A 22,291-nucleotide genomic window follows, 5' to 3' on the forward strand; every position below is an offset into this window, starting at 1 on the left:
AAGGTAGAGGTTTGGATGGAGAGGAAAGGGCGGATCTTGGCGATGTTAGCTCCAGACAGCTCCACCACAGCTCCATCTCTTTCCTTGACTGCTCTTTCCTCTCTATTCAAACTGCTACCACATTAATAATAATAATAATGAGAATAATTATGATGGTATTTGATAAGTGCTGACTATGTGCAATTCACTGTTCTAAGCGCTGGGGTACATACAAGTTTATCAGGAGTCCCACGTGCGGCTCACAGTCTTTATCCCCATTTTACAGATGAGGTAACTGAGGCCCAGAGAAGTTATGTGACTTGCCAATGCAACAGAATTGGAAAGCACATTCCCTGCCTGAAAGGAGTTTACAGCCTAAAAGGGGAGACACCCCATTAATATAAGTAAATAAATTACTGATATTCACATAAGTGGGGGTGAGTCGGGTAGGGGTTGAATAAAGAGAGCAAATCAAGGTGACCCAAAGGGGGAGTGGGAAAAAAGGAAATGAGTGCTTAGTTAGGGAAGGCCAACTGCCTGAGCCCGAGGTTCTTCTCAGGAGCTGCAGGGTGAGGTTTCCCTCTGATGTGGCAATCCCACAGAAACGGTTCAAACAGAACATCACCATTCATTCATTCATTCAATAGTATTTATTGAGCACTTACTATGTGCAGAGCACTGTACTAAGCACTTGGAATATACAATTCGGCAACAGATAGAGACAATCCCTGCCCACACTGACTGGCTCAACAGGTGTTTCCTAGGAGAATCTGCTTGGTCCCAGAACATCCTAGCCCAGCACCCTGATCCACCCTGACCCATCATCCATTGCCACTTCTTTTCAGGCTCTTTGGCTTGCAAAATCTCACGTGAGAGACCCAGACTTATGGCCCTCACAAGGCTCTGTAAACCACATCATTATGGACTTCAGGACAGACCTCAAGGTGGTCGGCAGAGATACGCATGGTGAAATAGCCCACAGACACTGACTGTGCCCCCATACAGCAACCCAGGGAAGGGAGGACAGAGAAAATGTCAAAGCGCCATGAGTGTGAACACCAGGGTTCATCAAGAAAGGCAGAATTCTGAGAAGGCCGCTTCTACTTCCCCTAGGGGAAACCTCAGAACAAGTACAGAGGCATTCTGGGAGAAGATCATTTGCTCTGAGAGCGGGGACAGAAATGTCATAAAGTTTCCTCTGCTCCTGTCCCGGGTCAGTATTTCATCACTGCACAATGAGGTTCACCAAGGGGCAGTGGGAGACAGCCAGAGGCCCCATAGCAGGGGAGGAGATCTTGGAAAGCTCAGTATAGTATGAGGCAGGGCCAGATTAACACTGTGGTGGGCCTGGGTCTGCCTCCCAAGAAGAAATTTGGTCCCAAATCCTGGTTCATTGCCCACCCACCTCCTTGTACACACTCTCTCCCTGATGTTGCAGTGGTATTTGAAGCCCAGCAGTGGCTGTCACCAAAGGAAGAGGTGAGTTGTGGGGAAACTTGGGAGACTACAGGATGGTGTTTAAGGTCCCCCTGAGAGCTCTGAGGCCCCAGAGTCAGCCTGTCTATTAGTTGTATTCACTGAGCCCTTACTGTGTGCAGAGCACTATACTAAACACTTGGGAGATTACAGTATAACAATAGACACATTCCTTGCCCACAAGGAGTTTTTCACCAAGAGTAAAGTCACCCTGGTAGGGGAGGTCAGGGGAGCTGGATTGAGTGAGAGTAGAATGGAGGGTGTTGGGGAGAGTGGGAAGAAGAATGCTGGGGTGTTGGGGTAGAGGTGTTTGGTGCCAACCTTGTTCTTCCATAACAAGCGATCATGTGACCCATGTGGACTGAAAGTTACTCCTCCCTACTGTGCTGGAGAGAGGATCCCTAGGGAATGTTCCTGTGCTGGGGAGAGGATCCCTGGGGAATGTTCATGTCCCTTTCCCCTATTGCAGGAACTATAGGGACACCAGACAGTCCTGGGCTCCCTGGACTTTGGGCACAAGGCAGTCATCCCCTGGTTCTGGGGCTGGGCGAAATCTGCAGCCAGTGCTGTGGGAAGAAGAGAGGGATGGATTAGATATGCCCCTAACCGTACCTAGATCCTTGGAGCTATGATCTGGGCACTCACCCGAACTCAGGACCATGCTCCCCAATCCTAGCTGATAAGAGGCACAAGGGGCTCCACAGAATGAAACTTGTGATGCCCACAAGGTTGTGTCTCAGAAAAGAATCCTTGGACAAGGAATCTGGTTCCAGGCAGAACCACAAGCCCCAGTCCCATAATTCCCAGTTTCCCAATCCACCAAATCCAAATAGTAGATGCCCAGGAAATGTGTCAGCAAAAGGTCTTTGTTTCAGATACTGGGGAGGTAATGAATTCAGGGCCAGAGGAAATGAAGGAAAGCAGGTGAGGGTCTCCGGACAGGAGGCTCCAGCAGCTAGAAGAGAAATAATCCAGGTCAATCCAGCTCCTAGGGCTCAGCCCTGTATCCTGGTTCTGCCATTTGTCTGCTCTGTTGCCTTGTGCAAGCCATATCACTTCTCTGTGCTTCAGTTACCTCATCTGTAAAATGGGGTAGAATACTATGAGTCCTGTGTGGGACAGGGACTGTGTCCAACCGATTTGCTTGTATCCACCCCAGTGTTTAATACAGTGCCTGGCACATAGTAAGCACTTAGCAAACACCAGAATCATTATTATTATTACTACCCAGGGACTCTCGGGGACACAGCTCATTGCTGTTTCATGTCTTCCCAGCAACTTCACCCCCACCCACTGCCTGAGCCAAAAGAATTGGGTGCCATGGGGCATTCAGTTTGGTTGATTGGGATGGTTTGTATCTCCCCTGACTGTAGGGGTCTCTGCCTGCTCCCCAGAAGAGATAAGGTAGTAGAGACCAAAGCTTACCTCAGCAAGAAGAGGCCTGGACTGTCAGGAGAAGGTTGAGTACGATGTTTTTCACAAGCAGGACTCTCAGTGCCAGAATGACAGTACACAGCATGTTGCCCCACTCACGGTCTCCTGTGGAGGGCAGAGTAGCATCAGGCCTCACCAGGGAGTTCTGGGGCCCCAATCTATAGATGGTCTTGGGTGGCTGGGAACTTTCCATCTGCTTACCACAAGAGTTCAGACCCCAGTTTCTCTGCAAACAGAATTGAAGCCTCCGGACCAGCACCTCATAGATGGAGACCAGCAGCAGCCTCTCCGGCCTCTGAGACCTTGACCAAGCCCTTCCCTGTAGCCTGAACAGGCCTCTCTGCCCAAGCCCCCAGTTCCTGACCCTTCCCTCTATGATTGGACAGCTCCAGGCCTCTTGCTTCCCTCAGGCTGTTTCTCAGGGTGAGAGTTGAAGGCTATGCATAAAGAAGATTTTGAAAAAGTGAAATTAGGACAATGATTTAAAAACGAAGTTCCATCCCACACACATTGAGACCTCTGGGAAAGGAATAATTCCATCCTAGTTACAGGGGGGTTATGTTGATTGAGGAACATGCTGAGAAATAAAAAATCCCAGAAAACCCTTTCCTGAAAGCAACACTCAGTGGCAGGCCCAGGTCATTGAGGATTTGGAGGAACAGAATCCACAAATGAGAACTTGCATTGGCTATCACCTATTTGCTCTGGGTAATCAGAGATAGGCCCCATCAGAGGAAAGGGGTTTGACTTAGCCATTGGAGAGAAAGAGGAAATTAATATTTAAAAAAAGAAGGAGTAAAATAGAACTGTTTGGTTTTCAGACACTGGCCTGATTTCTCCTTTGGTTACGACATAAGGCAGTAAAACTAGTAGTAGCATTCATTATTCTTAATGAAAGGACTGAAAGGGCTGAGGGACTGAAATCTGAGTAAGGAAACCCCGCCCTGGGTTGCTGAGAAGGAGCTTTGAAGCTGTCAACTGTCTACTCTGAGTAGAATATAGCCAGCTTTAAAATTAATGTATATATTGCATTTGAGAGGAAGACGTTCATGGTCATAGAAATAAACAGAAGGCTGTGAGTTCTAATGAGGTTTCCTTCTGGGGTATTTCTATGACCATGAACTTCTTCCCCTCAAGTGTAATACATACATTAAGCTGGCTATATTCTACTCAAAGGGTTTTTCCAGTGTATGGGTGGAAAACAACTGTTCAGCCTCCTCTCCAGTAAAACATTCAATATATGTCACTGAGAATAATAATACTAATGTTAATAATGTTGGTATTTGTTAAGCACTTACTATGTGCCAAGCACTGTCCTCAGCGCTGGGGTAGATGCAAGGTAATGAGGTTGTCTCATGTGGGGCTCACAGTCTTCATCCCCATTTTACAGCTGATGTAAACTGAGACACAGGAAAGTTAAGTGACTCTCCCAAGGTCACACAGCTTACAAGCGGCGGAGCCGGGATTAGAACCCATGACACCTGACTCCCAAACCCAGGCTCTTTCCACTGAGCCAGAGAAGCGAAGAGGAAATAGGCTGAAATGGAAGCAGGAGAGATTTCAGATTTCCCTTCAGATTTCAAGGGAAATTTCCAGGATATCAAGTGATAAAATCCAGAAATGGGTGACCGGACAATAGATGGCGATTCCGTCTGGGAATGTCTTGAAGGGAAAAAAATACACCTATCTTTGCTCCTCAGGTGTAACTCACCTATGAAACTCTGTTCCAAACAGGCCAAGATAGATTCCTGAAGTTTTTCTGAGCCGAGATGTGCTGAAACCAGAAAAATATCATCAGTTTCCAGGTGTTCTCAGCTTGAGACCCTCTTCCAGCCCAGAGCTTCCTCCTGCTAGGAACTGTTGTGGGCATGAAATGTGTCTATCAGCTCCGCCACTCTCCCAAGCTCTTAGTACAGTGCTATGCACAGAGTAAGTACTCAATGAATATGATTGATTGATTGGATCCTGTCTCTGACCCTGGGACCTCCTGATCTTCAGAACAAGAAGACACTGGCTTGGATTCAGTCCTAGAGTGTCCCTTGGGTCTTGTTTGAATCACTTTGAAAAGAATGTGTAGAAACTGGGAAGGTCAGAAGAGGCATCATGAAAGGGATAGAAAAAGGGTGCTGGGGGGGGAGATGAGAGGAAATGGAAGTGTTAGTCCAGAGATGAGGAAGCTAAGGGGAGACACATGTAAAGGATTTCTTTGGGGAAGAGGCTGGCCAGTCGTTCTTCATTTCCAGAGAACACTGAACCACAGAAATTGGTTGAAAAGGAAGCAGGAGAGATTTTAATTAACACAAAGGAAGACCTTTCGAGTTGTCAAGCAGGTAAAATCCAGAGTCAGGTGACCAGGGAGGAGATGGAGTCTCCATCCGTGAAGAGATTTCTGTTATAATTCACCTGTGATGCTATATCCTGGACTGGTAGGGACAGATTTCAGGGAATTTTCTGAACCAGTGTGCACTGAAACCAGAAAAGTATCAGATTCCTGGTGGTTTCAGCCTGAGACCCTCTTTCAGCCCAGAGTAGTCTAATGGAAGGAATCCTGTGTCAGAGCCCGTTGAGACACTGGCCTGGATCCAGTCCCTGAGAGTCTCTGGGTGAGGAAATGGAGGTGTCTCTGGGGTGTGGGAGACAGTAGGAGGAGGAGGAAGAGGAGGAAGGAGAGGAGGTGACCACTTGGGAGCTTCCCTAATTTCTGGGTTACAGTGATCAGCATCTCCCCCATCAATGCCTTGCTCCAGAGATCCCGACAGGTTGTCTGTTGGGGCTCTGTGTCAGGCCCAGCCACCATGGACAGCCGAAAGACCATGAGTCTCACACCCCAGCCCTCCATCCACGAACCACACCTGGGGCTGCTATCTGCCCTTTGGTCACCTTTATTTGCATGGAGCCATGTCGCACAGAGCAGGTCATTGTATCCTCCTTGCCGAACTGTCCGATCCCGACAGTGCTGTAGGTTCCCCGGGAGGAGGGGGCTGTGGACTAGGGAGGTTCTATGAGTGGGGGACAGGGGGCCGACAGAGTCAAACACAGCTCCTTGGGGTAGAAATCCTTCACCAGGGAAGCGGTGAAGCTCTGGTTCCTCAGGATGAAGACCTTGGGCTGGGATTTGGCTTGAGCTCCTGAAATATAGTCATTTTGGAGAGGTTCCCAGGAGGAAGCAGATTTCATTCTGTCCACTCCACCACCCAGCCCAGTTCTGACCATTGGCCCCACCCTACCTTGCCTGTCCCATCCCTGGGGCCCAAACCTGGGGCCGATTAAGTCCTGAACCTCCTGCCATCCACAGGCCAGTTTCAAGGCTCCTGTGACTCTGGGTGGCTTCCGGGTTGGGGGAGGAATCTTTTTTATCTCCCTGCTGCCTGAGCCCGAGGCTCTTCTCAGGAGCTGCTGGGTGAGGTTTCCCTCTGATGTGGCAATCCTTCAGTAACGGTGCAAACGAACCGAACGTCTCCACAGCCCCTTGTTTGCCCTATCTCAAGCTTGCTTAAGCCCCCCTAAAAACTGTGGTATTTGTTAAATGCTTACTATGTGCCAAACCCTGTGCTAAGCAGTGCAGTAGAAACAAGATAATCAGGTCCCGCATGAGGCTCACAGAGTAAGTAATAGGGAGAACAGGTATTGGATCCCCATTTGCAGATGAGGGAACTCAGACAGAGAGAATTTAGGTGACTTGCCCATGGTCACTCAGGAGCCAAGTGGTGGAGCCAGGATTAGAACCCAGATCTCCTGACTCTCAGACCCACTCTCCTTCCACTAGGCCTTGTTGCTGAATACCTCTGACAAGTTCCCCTGTACTCTCCCATATCACCATTCAGTTCTTTACCTTTTTATTCGTGATTTCTCCTGATACACCTTGTAAGATGCTAAGCTTGAATTTCAGGGAGGAAATCCCAGAGTTAGGCACTGGGAATTGTAAGCTCTTCAAGGGTAAGGGACTGTGCATATTACTTCAGTTGCATATTCTCAAGTCCATATAGGACAGCATTTTGCACACAGTAGGAACTCGATACAGAGTTCTTCACACAGTAGAAGCTCAGTACCGTCCTCTGCATGAAGTATGAGCTCTGTACAGACCTCTCCACATAGCAGGAGTTCAGTACGTAGCTCTGTACACAGTGCATAGCTTTGCACACAGTAGAGGCTTAGTTCAGAGCTCTGTAGACAGTAGAAGCTCAGTACAGAGCTCTGCACACAGTAGGAGTCCAATTCAGAACTCTGCACTTAGTAGGGACTCAGTACAGAGTACACAATAAGCATGCAGTATGTACTGGTGAGAGTGAAGACAGTGATGATAATAATGGTGGAGGGAGGAGAACTACTGTGTCAGGCATTATGAAGTGAGAGCTGCAGGTTCTCCCTGGGAAAAATCTCTTGGGCATTTGTGGAGATTAATCAGTGATTAGAGTCAGTAAGGAGAAGGGAGCTGAGGGATGGGGCTCAGAGAGAAGGGGAAGAGGAGAAAGGTCTCTCAGGATTTCAGTTCCAGCCCTTTGCCTTGGGTAGTTTAGGAAGGAAGGAAGATTTTTAGAAAACTCTCCAGGGTATTTGTGGAGAGGGAATCTGGGACCAGGGTCCTGCTGTAGACAGTTCACACCCTGCCAGGTGTGGCAAGGAATATGAGGAGAAGGATGGAGAGAAGATAATCCAAGCTGCATCCCCAAGTTCCCAGCTCACAGCTCTGCCCCTACATTGAGTTCCGCTGCCACAGTCTGGTAGAGGGGGCGCTCTGACCCTCTTTCTGCAGCCAGATTAAACTGGTTACCACTTGGCCAGTGTCTCCTGGACCTCAAGGAGTTTCAGGATGGGTTCTTAAAGAAACTTTCTAGTCAAGCCAAATAAATCCTCTGGCAAGCATATCAGCCCAGGCCCACAGGCCTAGGACCTGAACAAAATCAGGCTGCAGGGGGATAATATCACAGCTGTAGCTTGAATGTTGAGGTTCCTTGGGAAGACTAGAGGGGGGAATAGAAGAGAGGTCTGTGCGGGACTGACCATGTCTGTCTTCTGAAGTCTAGGTACTCTTGGAATGAAATAAAGAGCTCAAAACTGACTGCAAAGTGCTTTTGCCTCTCATTGATGTGCTACCCAGTGACTTTCTTATCTTGAAGAAACAGTATGAAATGTGTCACTTACTTGGTTCTACTGTAACTTCTTTTCCAGTTCAGAAAACTAGTTTCACATTATTGTCTTTCTCCTAACCCAGTAGTACACGGCATAACAAAAATCCTGCCCCAGCCTGTGCTCTGAGGCCCCTGAGATGAAAGACGTAGTTCTGCAGGGAATTCCCTGGGACTGGGAAGTCTGCAGGGCTCAATGTCAGAGATAGATCTGGGACATGGAGGAAATTTGCACGAGAGGTGGTTGTTGAACTTATTAATTTGTCAAAGTGTCCTATGAGTTCTACCACTCTCGAGGAGAAAGAGTTGAACTATGACCCAGCATTCATTCATTCATTCAATAGTTTACTATGTGCAGAGCACTGTATTAAGTGCTTGGAATGTACAATTTGGCAACAGATAGAGACAATCCCTGCCCAGTGATGGGCTCACAGTCTAATCAGGGGAGACAGACAGCAAAGCAAAACAGAACAAAACAAAAACAAGACAACATTATCATGATAAATATAATCAAGAGAATGTACATCTCATTAACAGAATAAATATGGTAATAAATAATATATACAAATGAGGACAGTGCTGAGAAGAGGGGAAGGGGGGGAAAATAGGTGCTATGTACCAAGATCTGTTCTAAGCACTAGGGTAGTTACAAGGTAATCAGGCTGTCTCATGTGAACTTAATTAATTCCCATTTTACAGATGAGGTAACTGAGGCACAGAGAAGTGAAGTGACTTGCCCAAAGTCACACAGCTGACAAGTGGTGGATCCGGGATTAGAACCCATGACCTCTGACTCCCAAGCCCATGTTCTTTCTACTAAGCCACGCTGCTTCTCTTGCATGACTCCACCTCACCCTGCCAGTAATAAGATACAGCCTGACATTCTCCTAGAACTCACCCTCTGCTTTCACCCTTGTAGCCATGATGGAGGCCTCCCAGGAATTGCACATCAGCCAGGGGTTCACCCCTCCCATGGACTGCTGCTGATCCCTGGAGATTTATTTTTTGTCATTTTTTAAAATAGAAAGAAAACAAACATGAGCTTCTTGGGGTATGATGAGGAGCCAGAAATGCTTTCCCTCTATCCCCGATCCAGCCATTACTGCCATCACTCACTTTCCCCTTCACCCACGCAGTCACTCTGCCTCCTCTCTGTCCAGGAGAGGAAACCTCATACATGAATTCCCCTTCACCCCCACACACTTCAGTTTCAGAGGAAACTGAAAGTGCACACATCACCCTTAGACAGTCCGCTTCCCACACGTGTTCCTTCCTCTTAGAGAGTTTAATGGAAATCCTTTCTCCCTCTTCCTTACTATCTGCTTTAAAACACTCAGCCAGCTCCCTCCCTCCTACCTTACCTTACTATCTACTATAGCCCAGGTCACCCTCTTCACTCTTGCACCAACCTACTCACCGTACCTCAATCTCATCTCTTTCACTGCTGACCCCTTGCCCACATTATTCCACCACCATATTAAGCAGTTATTGTTGTTGACAACCTCTCCTATAACTCTTAAATTTCTCTGATCTCATATCCCCTCAGCACCTTCTCTCTCATCAACCCATCTCTGTCTTTCCTTCCCAGCACCCCTATCTCCCTCTATCTAACCCCCTCCCCCATCTCCAACATCCCTTACCCCCTCCCGGGCCCCATCCCTATCCTTCCTTATTGCCCTCCCCCTGTGCCACCCCCTTCATTTCACTCCTATCAAACCCCTCCACACCCCTTGCATACCCATCTTTTGCATACCTACCCCCACCCCATCTCAACCCCAGCCTCAGCCAAGTGTTGTCTGTGGAATCCCTTCACCATCATAGAAATGGTCCCTTCGTCCTTGAGCTGTTCCTGACAATCACTGCTCCTTCTTGTCATTACTGAAACCTGGCTCACGCCAGATGACACTATTTCTGCTGACACTTTCACCAGAGGGAATTTCATCTTCTTCCATTTCCCAAGACTCATTGGGAAAGAGTGAGGAGTTGGTTTCCTTCTTATTTTCCAATGACACTTTCGCCCCATCCCTCCTCCCTCATCTATGTCTTTCTCTTTTTTTGGAAGTCCACACATATACCTCAACCTCCCACTCCAGGTACTTGCCATGATCAGCTACCACCCTCAAGGCCCGACATCCAACTTTCTGAAACATTTTGATCCCTTTCTCAAATTCCTTCTCTCTTAATTAATCCCTAAGTTGATCCCCTGGGGACTTCATTATCCATGTGGTTGTTCCCGATGGCCTTTCCTCTGCCTGATTCCTCTCCTCTACTCCACTAAACTTCTGTCTACCTTACCCTCTCCAATTCATCATCCCTAGTCCCTAACTCCCACTAACTGTGGGAGTCCCTCAATGTTTAATTCTGGATCCCCTTCTATTCTCCATTTACACCCACTCCTTTGGAGAGCTCACTCGCTCAACTACCCCCTGTATGTGGATGTTTCCCAAATCTACATCTCCAGCTCTGATTTCCCTCTCTCTCTCTCTCTCTCCCTCTCTCTCTCCCTCTTTGCAATCTCACATTTCCTCCTGCCTTCAAGACATCTCTACTTGGATGTCCTACTCTCACTTAAAATTTAATGTGTCCAAAACAGAACTCCTTATCTTCACACCCAAACCTATCCTCCCCTTGATTTTCCCATCACCGTAGACAGTACTGCCATTCTTCCTTTCTCACAAGCCCATAACCTTGATACTATCCTTGAATCATCTCTATCATTCAACTCACATATTCAATCTATCCTGTTGGTTCAACCTTCACATCACTAATGTCAAAAAGAGTACAAGTATAGAGGTCATTGGTGACTTTAGAGAGGGCAGTTTATATGAAGTGGAAGGGGCAGAAATAAGATTCAGGGAGTTTAGGAGAAAATTGGAGAAGTGGAAGCAGCAGGCACAAACTTATTCAAGGAGTTTGGAGAGAAATGGCAGGGGGGAGATGGGTTGATAACTGTAGGTGTTGTGTGGTAAAGGGAAAGTTCTTGTAGGAAAGGGGATACATGGGTTTGTTTGAAAGCTGTGGGGAAGGATGTGGTGACCAGTTCTACTTGTTCTCATGCTTAGGATGGAAGGAGGATGCCATAAGAATCACTCTTCTGTGCCCTTCCCCTTTAGCGTAAGATGAGTCATTCAGAAAAGCAGCATGGCTTAGTGGAAAGAGCACTGGTTTGAGAGTCAATGGACGCAGGTTTTAATCCCGGTTCCGCCACTTGTCTGCTGTGTGACCTTGGGCAAACCAGTTAACTTCTTTGTGCCTCAGTTACCTCATCTGTAAAATAGGGATTAAAACTGTGAGCTCTATGTGGGACAACCTGATTTCCTGTGCTTAGAAGAGTCCTTGGCACATAGTAAGCGCTTAAGAAATGCCATTATTATTATTAGTATTGGGAAGGAAGCAGGTTGGGAAAAAAAGGAGAACCTCAAAAAAGGAGAAAGCATAAGTGAGCAGTGTTCCTTGGACAGCAGTACAAGGTGAGAACTTGTTCTGGGTACCCTGGGTAGATATAAGACATATGGAGGAATCAGAGAGGACCTCTAGGGGTTTGGAATCCAGCAATCAAAACTCTGGAAGACTGAGGCTTCTGCCCTTAGGGGGAGAAGAATGTGAGCCTTGGGACACCTACTGGAAAGTAAAGAGAAGCCTGTGAGGAGCAGAGTTAGATCCAGGGAGATGAGGTTTAACCTGAACTTGTTTTGGTAGTTACACTAAATTGGGTATATATTGAATATTGTAAAGGCACCAAGATCTGCAGTAGTGGCTAGGAATTGAGTTTCAGGAAGAAATGTGACCTGGGTAGTGTGGGCAGGAAGGAGTGCCTTGCCCATGTGCTTCCTGCTGCCAATTCCAGGAAGGGGGTGCTAGAAAGGGGGTGCTAGACCAGCCCCTGATGACCTCTATGCCACCGGGAGATGTCAAAGGTCACACAGCAAGCAATTGGCAAAGATGGGATTAGAAATCCCATCCTTTTGACCCCCAGCCCTCTGCTTTCTCCACTAGGCCATATTGCTTCCCTTTCTCTTACTTCAGTTTATTCCAGGCTACCTGCAATGCAAAATAGGGACAAAGAAAGGGAAAGGGTGGGAAAGTAGGTGGAATGTTGTTTAGCTAGAAATTGATAATAATAATAGTGATAATAATGATGGCATGTATTAAGTGCTTACTATGTGTCAAGAACTGTTCTAAGCACTGGGGTAGAGACAAGGTAGTCAGGTTGTTCTACGTGGGGCTCATAGTTTTAATGCCCAGATGAAGTAACTGAGGCACAGATAATTTAAATGACTCACCCAAAGTCACACAGCTAATAAGTGGAGGAGCTAGGATTAGAACCCACTTCCTCTGACTCCCAAGCCCATGCTCTTTCCACTAAGTCACACTGATTCTCATAGGCTTTCATAAAGTGAGATGTTTACTAAATTCATTCATTCAATCATATTGACTGAGCACTTACTGTGGGCAGAGCACTGTACTAAGCACTTGGAATATACAATTGGATTTTGACAAATGATGTTACATGGAACAGAAGTGACACCTACTGAAAGTTGCCCATTTGTAGCTGAACATAGAGTTCTCCTTTGAACACTCGGTTCTGCCCTAGCTCTAATGCATGTTTTCACTTTGCATTATGGATGGAATGCCATCTGGAATGGACTGGTTTGGAAGCATGCGATGCAATCAATCTTTAGAGAATCAGGTCTGAGTACGAATGTATGTTTGAACGTGGGATAAGTAATACAGAGTGAGTTATTCTTACAGTGGAATTTTACAAGGCAGCTCCCACACTAGAACAGTGGAATTTTACAAGGCAGCTCCCACACTAGAGGAACAATGGGTTCTCTCTGAAGGAGGTGGTTTAGACAGTGACATTCACTTAGGAGTGTTTGTGTGGCTGAAAAGGCCAATGTGTGTCCCCCTGTCCTGTCCACACTGTGCACACACAAAGGCCATCTTTTGTCAGGCCGTTAGATTTGTTTGAAGGATTGATGTTGTTTCCACATTAGCTTACATTCTTCTAGGAGATTCAGCTCAAAAAGATCCTCTCCTTTCTGATTGCCTGGCTTGATGATGTTTTGTTGCCATCCTGTTGATTGGAGCTAATTAGTTCTCCAAGGTAGTGAGTTTAAGTGAAAAATAAAAGGTGATCCAGAAATGAGTCTTGAGAGATCCCCACCATCAGAAGCTGGGAGGCAGAGGAGAAGCCTGTAAAAGAGAATAAGAAGGAGTGGACAGAGAGATAAGAGGAGAACCAGGAGAGGACGTTGTCACTGAAGCTACAGTTCAATAATATTTCAGGGAGAAGGGGATGGTCCATAGTGTCAAAGGTAGCAGGATGGAGTAAGGCCATAGAATTTGGCAAGAAGAAGATCAATGGTGAATTTAGAGAGGGCAGTTTCCACAGAATGAAAGGGGGCAGGAGGCAGGACCAGATTAAAGGGAATCACAGAGACATTTGGAGGAGTGCAAGAGGAGACAGCAGCAAGGAATTTGGACAGGAATGGTAGGAGGGAGATGAGGAAATAACTGGAGGGAGCCATGGAAAAAAGGGAGGAGTTTTTTAGGATAGGGTTTGAAAGTAGTGAAGAAGAAGCCATTGGAGGGTGAATGGTTGAAGATGGTGGTTAGGGAAAGAAGAAGGTAGGAGAGGTGTTTAGGAAAGCATGAAGGCATGAAGTCAGGGGCCCTGGTGGGGGGACTAGATTTTGAGAAGAGATGAGAAAGTTCCTCTTGAGACACCCTGGGAAAATTGGGACAGTCAAAAAGGGCACAGGAGGAGGGAGGGATTGGAGAAGAGCAGGCAAGATGCTGGGACTTCATTCATTCATTCACTCTCTATTTATTGAGGGCTTACTATGTGCAGAACACTGTACTAAGCACTTGGAAAGTACAATTCAAGAGATATAGACAGTCTCTACCCAACTATGTGCTCACAGTCTAGTTGCTTCAATTTATCAATTAAGAATGTGGCTAGGTCACTAGGGGAGAGATAAGGGGAAGGGAGACAGCACATTTGAGGAGGCAGTTAAATGTCTGGAATGACTTGAGGTGACAATAGGAATGAAAGTCAGAGTGATGAGAAGCTTAGTGGAAAGAGCACATGACTGAGAATCAGAGGACCTGGGTTCTAATCTCAGCCCTGCCACTTGTCTACCTTGTAAACTTAGGCAACTCACTTCTCTTCTCTGTGCCTCGGTTCCCTCATCTGTAAAATGGGAATGAGAATTGTGACGGTGTCCAACCTGATTATATTGTATATCTACTCCAGCACTTAGCACAGTGTTTGACACATAGTAAGCCCTTAACAAATGCCATAAAAATTATGATGGATAAGTACTGTTGACAGGTGGAAGAGATGGTAGAATCAGAGCAGATGAGGATAAATTGAGATCAATGAGGCTAGCCAGGGGTCTGGATTTCTGCCAGCAGTGCTCATTGTATGAGCACAGGAGCCAAGGAAACGGAACTGTGGAAGCGATCCAGGGTGTGGGTTAGTGATATAAGTTTGGTGGAGAGGTAGGGTAGCCAGAGAGTTGAGTTCAGCAGAGAGGGTGGTGTTGAGGGTATCATTTTGTGCGGTGAGAAAGTGGTTTGCTAAGGAGATCAAATGGAGCATGATGACTTTATAATATTGGAGGGACTCAAAAGAATGGAGGTCTCTGTGAGGGAACATGACAGATCTGTGGGATGTTTGTATGTGAGAGAGAGCTAGTAAGGAAGTTATGGTCTGATAATGGAATTTCAGAGTCAGTAAGGGAAGATATTGTACAGTAACTAGAGAAGATGAGATCAAATGTGTGCCCATGTTGTTTTAAGGGAGAGGTGGAGTGGGGCAGGAGGTCACTGGAGTTGAGCAGTGAGAGGAAATGGGCAGTAGAAAGGTCATCAGAGATATTGAAGTCCCCAAGAAGCAATGTAGGGTTGGAGAAAGGAAAAAGGAATGTATGTGTAAGTGGGATGAAATGGTTCGGAAAGTTGGAGGAGGGCATGGTGTAGTGGATAGAGAATGGGTCTGGAAATCAGAAGGTAATGGGTTCTAATTCTGACCTGACACTTGTCTGCTTTATGACCTTGGGCAAATCACTTCATTTCTCTGTGCCTCAGTTACCTCATCTGTAAATTGTGGATTGAGACTGTGAGCCCCATGTGGGAAAGGGACCGTGTCCAAGCTGATTTGCTTGTATCCACCCAGTGCTAAGTACACTAGGCCTAGGCTTGGGAGTCAGAGGTCGTGGTTTCTAATCCCGGCTCCACCACTTATCATCTGTGTGACTTTGGGCAAATCACTTAACTTCTCTGTGCCCTGTTACCTCATCTGGAAAATGGGGTGAAGAATATGAGCCCCACGTAGGACAACTTGATTACCTTATGTCTACCCAGCACTTAGAACAACACTTGGCACATAGTAAGCACTTAACAAATACCTAAATTATTATTATTATATGGACTGATTGAAACAAATTAGACAGATTAAACCCAATAGGAATGAAATGAATCCCTCTCTCAACACTGCTGGAATTGACACCTTCTCTTTATTTATGGTACTTCTTAAGTACTGACTGTGTATGAAACACTGTTCTAAATGCTGAGCTAGGCCCAAGTTATTTAGATTGGACATAGTCCCTGTCCTGCATGGGACTCAGAGTCTAAGCAGGAGGGAGAACAGGTTTTCCCATTTTACAGTTGAAGAAACCTGAGGCACAGAAGAGGTAAGTGTCTTTTCAAAGGTCACAAAGCAAGCAATTGGCAGAGCTGGAGTTAGAACCCACATCCTTTTGACTTCCAGGCCCCGTCTCTCACCACTGGGCCTCGTTGTTTCCCTTTCTCTTACTCCAGTCTCCTCCCTCCAGCCTACGAGCAATGCAAGATGGGGACAAAGGAGAGGGAAAGGGTGGGAAAGTGGATGGAGGGACTTTAAAATAGTGTTTTTTACCTGGAAATTGATAGGCTTTCACAGAATACAACGCCTACTAAATGTGACGGTTTCACCTTTACAATATCGCCAAGATCCGCCCTTTCCTCTCCACCCAAACGGCTACCTTACTGCTACGGGTTCTCATTACATCCCGGCTAGACTACTACTGTGTCAGCCTTCTCTCTGACCTCCCTTCCTCCTCTCTCGCCACGCTCCAGTCTATTCTTCACTCCGCTGCCCGGCTCATCTTCTTGCAGAAACCATCTGGGCATGTCACTCCCCTTCTTAAACAACTCCAGTGGTTGCCTATCAACCTCCGCTCCAAACAAAAACTCCTCACTCTAGGCTTCATCACCTTGCCCCTTCCTACCTCTCCTCCCTTCTCTCTTTCTACCGCCCACCCCGCACCCTCTGCTCCTCCGCCGCCCACCTCCTCACCGTTCCTCGGTCTCGCCTATCCCGCCATCGACCCCAGGGCCACGTCCTCCCATGGTCCCTGAACGCCCTCCCTCCTCACCTCCGCCAAACTGATTCTCTTCCCCTCTTCAAAACCCTACTTAAAACTCACCTCCTCCAAGAGGCCTTCCCAGACTGAGCTCCTCTTCTCCCTCTACTCTCTCTACCACCCCCCTTCACCTCTCTGCAGCTTAACCCTCTTTTCCCCCCATTTCCCTCTGCTCCTCCCCCTCTCCCTTCCCATCCCCTCAGCACTGTACTCGTCTGCTCAACTGTATATATTTTCATTACCCTATTTATTTTGTTAATGAAATGTACATCGCCTTGACTCTATTTATTGCCACTGTTCTCGTCTGTCCGTCTCCCCCGATTAGACTGTAAGCCCGTCAAACGGCAGGGACTGTCTCTATCTGTTGCCGACTTGTTCATTCCAAGCGCTTAGTACAGTGCTCTGCACATAGTAAGCGCTCAATAAATACTATTGAATGAATGAATGAACTGGATTTTGGCAAATGAGGATACTTGGAACAGAAGTGACACCTAGTGGAAGTTGCCAACTTGTAGCTGAATATAAAATAGTTCTTTGCACACTCGTTTGGTCCTAACCCTAACGTACCTTTTCTCAGTTTGCATTATAGATGGAATGCTTTTAGGAATTTAAGAAATCTTCTCCCAGTAATTGACTGGTTCAGAAACATACAATGCAATCAATCTTTAGAGAACCAGGTCTGAGCATGAATGTGGGTTTGAACTTGGGGTAAGTAATACAAAGTGAGTTATTCAACGTGGGATTTTACAAGAAAACAGTTTCCACACTAGAGGAAGAATGGGTACTTTTTGAAGGAGGCAGTTTAGACGTTCATGACGTTCACTTATGTGTGTGTGGCCGAAAAGACTACTGCGTGGCCCTCTTTCCTGTCCACAAATGCACATGTGCAAAACATCTTTTATCCTGCCATTGGGTTTGCTTGAAGGTTTGAATATATTCATTCATTCAATCGTATTTATTGAGCACTTACTATGTGCAGAGTACTGTACTAAGTGCTTGGAATGTACAATTTGGCAACAGATATAGACAATCTCTACCCAACAACGGGCTCCAAGGTCTTCCCACACATGAATTGCTGAGTACAATTTTGGTTAATACCTCTGGGAAGCAAATATAATAATTGAATTAGAAAGGGTACAGAGGCAGGGAAACATGTTCTCCCCTTTCTTTCCCATCCCTGTAGATTACACTACTCTTCTCTGTGACTCACAACCCCATAACTTTTCCAGTATCCTTATCTCTCTCATTTAACTGATATATTCCATCTTCCACTAAATCATGTAAGTCCTACCTTCACATCATCACTAAAGTCTGCCCTTTCATCTCAATCCAAACTGCTACTATGGTGATTCAAGCATTTATCAACTACCGATTGCCTTGACTACTGCACTAGCCTCCTTGTTGACCTCCTTGCCTCCTCTCTCTTCACTCCAGTCTTACTTCATTCTGCTGCCCAAATCACAGTCACATTCTCACAGATGGCTAAAGAAGCAACATGACCCAGTAGATAAAGCACAGGCCTGGAAGTCAGAAGGATTTGGGTTCTAATCCTGTTTCCACCACTTATCTGCTGTGTAACCTTGGACAAGTCACCTAACTTCTCTGTGCCTCAGTTACTTCATCTGTGAAATGGGAATTATGACTGTGAGTCCCTTCTGGGACATGGGCTGTGTCCAAACTGATTTGCTTGTAGCCACCCCAGCACTTAGTACAGTGTCTGAAAAATACCATTAAAGAAAGCGCTTAAAAAATACCATTTAAAAATGGCTCACAGTCTCAGCGAAAGAGAAAATGGGTATTGAATCCCCATTTTACAGTTGAGGAAGTTGAGGCACAGAGAGTTTAAGTGACTTGCCCAACAGGAAAGTGGCAGAGCCGGGTTTAGAAAACAGGTCCTCTAATTCCTAGGCCCGTGGTCTTTATACAAGTTTGTGCTGCTTCTCTTTCACTTTGTGGTACCCTAGCACTCACACTAAAGTTATGTTTTCAGAAATCTACTCTGTGACTTGTAAATCAAGTTAGGGACAGGCATGACTCATGGTGAGATGAAACAGAAGACATCCAGGTCTAAGCAGATCACCATGAACCAGAACTCTGTTGGTCACTAAAAGAATTGTATGGTCCTGTTCATGCCAACGTAGTGCCTCTGAAGTGTAAAAATGGCCCCCATCTCAGCACAGAATAAGAAAAAAATCCTAAAAAGATGTCAAGAACATTTCAACATCCTCCTCCATGTGCCTTATACTGTTGAAAACCAGACTATGCAAAACAAAGCCTCCGGAGATGGAAAGACATGACCTTCTTTTTTACCAGCTATTGGAGAAGTCCTAGCACCAGTCAGAGCCAAGAAAAATGGCAAACACCTGGACCCAATGCCATTCTTCCCAAGATCTACATATATGGAGGGGATGCCCAACATATGGACTGTGACATCTTTGTGGATTCTCAGCACTAAATCCCAAGCAGAGGAGTCCTGGGAGTCCCTTTAAGAGTGTCTGGACTCTGGTCAGTTCCCACTCTGTCCCAAAGCTTTCCAGTTCTCCCACTCTTCTAACACAGGTACAGGGCCATACTGCTCCGTGTTCCCCAAGTACCACTATTACTGTACCACCCTTTGATGGAACTCTAGGGGTTCTCCCAGAAGGTGAAAGGTCATCGAGGACTATCCTATTCACAGGGCTGCCTGCAGGAAGCTGCCTGCAGGAAAGTGTTCCAATCTCTTCCAGCAGATTTCCAGGTCCATGCATGTCTCTGTAATCCTGAAATTCTTCTTCAGCCCCTACTGCCTGAAACAATGTGGCCTAGTAGATAGAGCATGGGTTCTAATCCTGACTCCCCCTCTTATTTGCTGTGTGACTTTGGATAAGTCCCTTAATTTCTCGGGTCTCAGTTACCTAACCCATAAAATGGGGATTAATACTGTGAGCCTTATATGGGACAGAGACTGTGTCCAACCTGATTAGCTTGTATCTACCCTAGTGCTTAGAACAGTGATTGGCACGTAGTGAGCACTTAAAAATGCCATTATTATTATTATTATTATTATTACTAATGTAAGCAGATGCCAAGAATTGAGATCTCAGTAGTATTTAATAGTTTCTTAATAAAGTAGCAATTGCAGTAATTACTGTTCTAGCAGCCACTGTCTAGATATAATATTTTTCCTCCTAAGTCCCGCTGTAGATTCCCATAGGCATCTCAGGACTCAAGTTACCCTGGTTCTTTCCCTTCTTCTCTTGGGACAGCTCTGGTTTTAGTCCTCTGCCTTCCTCCTCCTTCTCCTAAGTATGAGCACCAGAGGAACTGGACATCCCATGGACCAGTTTGGAAATGTTGCAGGATCTCAACAATGTCACCATCTTCACCATCTTAAAGACAAAAGGTTAACTGGGGAGATCATTTCTCTCTACATTGCTGGATCATCCTCTAAAGCATATCATCGATCAAAGGCTCTGAGAATCACAAAGTGGCTTGATACCATGACATGGTACAGGGAACATAATCTTGGTTGTGTGTCAGATTCAGGGTGAGCATTAGGACTTTTGTACACTTCTCATAGACCTTACTGACACCATCAGTAAATCTGGACTCTGGAAATTATCATCTTCACTCATAAAATTGCCCATATTTTGCATATTTTTTGCAATCCAAAAATGGTAGGGCCTTTTACATGGGAAATTAAGTGTATCAGTGAGAGGAGCAGGGGAAAAAAGAGGAGAAGAAAAAAATGGGGGTAGAAGGAACAATACCTAAAAGAGAACTAGAGTCTACATCTCTTAGTTCTATGATGCTCTCCCAAGTGCTGCATTCAATGAGTACTCAAGGAATTAACTTCCCTTCTCTTCTACTCCTTCACCCATGGAGCATTTGTAAAGAAGTAACACCTCTCTCCCTACTGTGAACCTATTTTTGCCTTATCTCTCTCTGGCCCTTATTCTTTTTCTATCCCAGTGGTTTGAGGAGCAGACTTCTGACAATGAAAGTTCTCCTCACCTCTGAAGTCATTCCCTCAGTTTACATTGGCAATGGGGCTCCACAGCTCTACCCTCTCACATCATGACCTTTACCCACCCCTGATCCTCCTTTTGATGGTCAATAGAGAGGGAAATGGAAACAATAAAGCCAGCAGGAGCTAGCCAACTCACATCCCCCTCTGATATAAGGAAAAGTAAGTCACAGTTTCAATCACAGACTGAAAGTTTTGAAGCTTGATGTTAACCTGACCCTGACCCTGACTTACCTCCACAAACCGAACACACCTGTCTTTGCTGTGAGTATGAGGAATCCTCAGAAATGAAACTATTAATGCTTTGGTTGCCAGAGTTTCAGAAAGTAGGGGTCTTGGAGCAGAGAGTGCAGGCACAGAGTAGTTAAGTGACTAGCTCAAGGACACCCAGCAGGGATGTGGCACAGCTGGGATTAAAATCCAGGTCCTCTGATCCCCAGACCCATGCTCTCTGTAGCTATATGTAGTAATACATTTTACTAGTATGTAGAACAAAAATACATTTATTTCCTCCTTTAGAATTGGTTTTTGGAGGTTAAATAATATGGTGGAGGCAATTAATACCAATAATGATAATGACAATATTGATAACTCTAGTATTTGTTATGCACTAACCATGTGCTGAGTGTAGGGGTAATAATAATGTCGGTATTTGTTAAGCGCTTACTATGTGCAGAGCACTGTTCTAAGCGCTGGGGGAGATACAGAGTAATCAGGTTGTCCCACGTGGGGCTCACAGTTCATCCCCATTTTACAGATGAGGTAACTGAGGCACAGAGAAGTGAAGTGACTCGCCCACAGTCACACAGGTGACAAGTGGCAGAGCCGGGAGTCGAACCCGTGACCTCTGACTCCGAAGCCCAGGCTCTTTCCACTGAGCCACGCTGCTTCCCTAGATATGGGATAATCAAGTTGAATATAGTCACAGTCTAAGTAGGTGAATAAATGTGCTACTAAGAAAATTTGACTTCCCTGAAAAGCTCAGCAGGATTCTGAGACTGCTTCACTATGGCTGAACCAGCTGGCTCAAATCCAAGATCACCCCATCAGATCCATTCCATATTGTCAATGGAGTAAAGCCGGGATGCGTAGTGGGCCTGATTCTGTTCAACATATTCTCTGCAGCCCTGCTGGAAGACTCAACAAGAGACCTGGGTGCAGGTGTTAGATTACGCTTCCACACCTATGGGAAGAACAGTGCTCTGCACATAGTAAGTGCTTAACAAATACCAACATTAATTAATAATAATAATAATAATAATGTTGGTATTTGTTAAGCGCTTACTATGTGCCGAGCACTGTTCTAAGCGCTGGGGTAGACACAGGGGAATCAGGTTGTCCCACGTGGGGCTCACAGTCTTAATCCCCATTTTACAGATGAGGGAACTGAGGCACGGAGAAGTTAAGTGACTTGCCCAAGGTCACCCAGCAGACAAATGGCAGAAGCGGGATTCGAACCCACGACCTCTGACTCCAAAGCCCATGCTCTTTCCACTGAGCCATGCTGCTTCTCACTCCATCTCAGAAGCCCTTGAAGCAGTCATTCAATTTGTACTTTATGCAGAGAATTGTGCCCTACAGGCAAACCCACAAGGCATGCAAATTCATTCATTGTACTATTGAGTGCTTACTGTGTGCAGAGCACTGTACTAAGCGCTTGGAATGTACAATTTGGCAACAGATGGAGACAATCCCTACCCAAAAATGGGCTCACAGTCTAAAAAGGGGAGACAGACAGCAAAGCGTAACAAGTAGTCAGGCATCAATACCACCAAAATAGATAAATAGAAGCATAGATATATATGCATCATTAATAAAATAAATAAAATAGAGTAATAAATAATGTATACAAATGAACA

This window comes from Ornithorhynchus anatinus, chromosome 2, assembly GCF_004115215.2.
Source record: "Ornithorhynchus anatinus isolate Pmale09 chromosome 2, mOrnAna1.pri.v4, whole genome shotgun sequence".
Classification (NCBI taxonomy): domain Eukaryota; kingdom Metazoa; phylum Chordata; class Mammalia; order Monotremata; family Ornithorhynchidae; genus Ornithorhynchus; species Ornithorhynchus anatinus.